This window comes from Bos javanicus, chromosome X (assembly GCF_032452875.1).
Source record: "Bos javanicus breed banteng chromosome X, ARS-OSU_banteng_1.0, whole genome shotgun sequence".
NCBI lineage: Eukaryota > Metazoa > Chordata > Mammalia > Artiodactyla > Bovidae > Bos > Bos javanicus.
Window position 1 is genome coordinate 29,018,472 of NC_083897.1, and position 2,737 is coordinate 29,021,208.

A 2,737-nucleotide genomic window follows, 5' to 3' on the forward strand; every position below is an offset into this window, starting at 1 on the left:
CCAGATAAAAGATACCATATCATTGACTTAAAATCTGAACTCAACTCTTTTGATGCTGATGGTGAAACTCTGTGTTTTAGTTGTTTCTAAAATGTTTTCTGAAGACACACAGGATTCCTGTGGTAGAGACTCTGCCTTATATATCTCCGTATTTGACTGACTACTCCTTGAACCTATTTAAACCTTTCAAAATGAAAGTTAAGACCAAATTAAATATTTAAATTAAATATTTAAAAAATTAAAAAAGTAATATACTATTACTTTTAAACCAAGAAAACTTGTAGAACTTGGACTAACAAAATACTTTATTGGGGAAGAATATTTTATGACTGTAGTTATTTAGAAATACTGGGGGATGGTGATAAATATAAGACCAGCTTTTACTCAGTCTTATATCAATACTTGTATCAAAAGTCTCTATCCTGACTTCTCTGGCTGTCCAGTGGTTAGGACTCTGCACTTTCACTAGAAGGGGAACCAGTTCAGTCCCTTGTCAGGGAACTAAGATCCTACAACCTGCATGGTGCCCCCCACCCAAAAAAAAATTATCTGTGTGTGGTGATCCTGTTTGTCATCTGCACCAGGATTGGGCCACCTCCACTGCCCTGCCCTTGGGAACACACTGCTCCCACTAATTTCTGAGGATAACAGTGGCCTACTTGATATTTGATTTGTTCCCTCCAAACATTATTTTAATCTTTGGGACTGCTAATTGTGGGTTTAGTTGTATCAGCATTTTGTGCCTCCTGAGCAAATTTAGCTGACAGCATAGGTGGGTGATGCAACAAAGCCCATTATGACGTTAAGTGGCCAGGATGTGATTTCTGCCTGCCTCTCTCAGGGGAAGTATGACATTCACCATCCCCATGTGAAACCCTCTTCCCATCTGGGATCTAGCAATCTAGATCCTAATGTCATTCCACACCCTCAAACGAAGGCAATAACACCACACCACTACTCCTTGCTGCTGAGATCAATTGTTAAGCAGGGTTATCCATCTTCAGTGCAGACTCCTGACTCAGTCCAGACCTCTACTCTCTGGCTAACTAGGGACCTGAGGGTCTGTTCCCCAATCTCTTGGGAACCCACATCCCTCCCCACTCAGGTACCCACCTCTCTCTTCTTTCCCTCCCTTCCATCAGAAAATTCACACACACACGCAAATATCATCTTTTCACCATTTGATGTGTATTTTAATCACAGCCATCAGTTTACTATGTTAGTGTGAGAGTCAGTCTTTTCCTGGTTGGCCATTTCTAAGAATGCAGACCTCTGGAGACACAATTCTAAACTGTCTGACCTTTTCTATTCAGTTACTGGCTGCCCAGGTTGTACTTCTCCAGGGTCTCTCATTCTGAGGCGGCTGAGCTTATCTTCTCTTTTGATTCTGCCTCCTTTGACTCTGTCTCATATTTTGGTACCTTTTTCTGCATTGATTCAGTTTCTTATGTGCACAGAAACAGAAAAAACAGTTTGGTTTTCTTGTTTTTTTTCACCTTCTTCGATTGAGTGGCATATGATCGGATTTTCTTTCTCAAGGTTCCTTGTAGAGGTCTTCTGAACCTCATGGTCGTATTTCGTGCCTGGAAAGACAAGAGAAGTGTATTAGTTTTGAGGAAAGAGTATAACAACTGGGTTAGAAGGGAGATTTCATGAAAAGGGATGTGGCCTGATGAGGGCTTTTGTGCCAGGCAGGGGCAGTGTAGAGGTCTTGGGCAGCAACGTCAATGGAGACCATGGGGAGCATAGATGGAATCATCTTACCTTCACACTGCCTCTGTATCTCCGTTGACAAAGGGTCTTCTTTCTTCCTTTCATCCTTGAGGCAAACTGCATTGCAACTCTTCTTGGCTGCCATGGCTTCCCGGTTACCTTAGTCATGATGATACCATGAAGTGGCCTAACCCCAAATCTCTGCCTCTGACCTCCTTTTGTATACCTTCTCAGGACAATGAGGAGCCACACCCTTCAATCTTGGTCAGCTAAGCATTCCCTTGGACAATGGTGGCTTTGGGGCCTTAGACATCACAATGTACCACTTTGCCCATCAACATGGGATAGTGGATGCTAAGGAAGGACATGATATAACTTTCCCAATCCTGACACCTCTGTGTGTCTGATTCTGGGGAGTGGTGATTCAGGGGCATGGTGCTTCTTCTCATGACCTTCAGACTATCCTTTCGTTCCCTTTATTCTTTGACTTATATGTCCCCATTCAACACTTCTGCTTCCTCCATCCCTGTATGAACCTCTGCCAAACACTTTTCATCCCATTTCAGCACTTCAGAGTACTCTAGTCACTTCATCTCTAGACCACCCTCTTCCTATTGGGGGTTTTTGAGGGGCTTAAGGAACTTAAGAGCAAGCACTTAACATGGAAAAAGGTAATTAAGAACAGGTTGGATGTTTTTTCTACTCCAATGAGCTTTAGAGACCCCAAGACTTGGTGAATCCTCAGTCTGTTGCCCCAGGGTCTATACACTGTCTCCATAAGATTAAACCTCAGAGCAAAGAAAGTGTTAAAAAAAAAAAAAAAGAAAAGTAAGGTGCCCAAAGGCAAGAGTCAGATGACCACTGCACCACTGTCTCTTGACTGAATCACTTCCCCAGTGGTCCCTCATTGACAGTTATCATCAGTTAGGGCCCACTGTGGAGCTGACCAATAGCTGAGCAGGAGAAGTACCAGTAGATATCTCATTGATAGTTGGTTGCTTATGGGTAGGGCCCAGGGATGCAC

The 2,737-nt window shown here is 43.0% G+C and overlaps 1 long non-coding RNA gene across 1 annotated transcript; it reads right to left on the minus strand.

Moving 5' to 3' along the window:
* Positions 1-1,166: 1,166 nt before the first annotated feature.
* LOC133241950 (uncharacterized) lies at positions 1,167-2,295 on the minus strand. Its single transcript, XR_009734726.1, has 2 exons — positions 1,765-2,295; positions 1,167-1,583 (listed from the first exon to the last, which is right to left on the minus strand). It is a non-coding gene; the product is annotated as an uncharacterized LOC133241950 (long non-coding RNA).
* Positions 2,296-2,737: the final 442 nt, after the last annotated feature.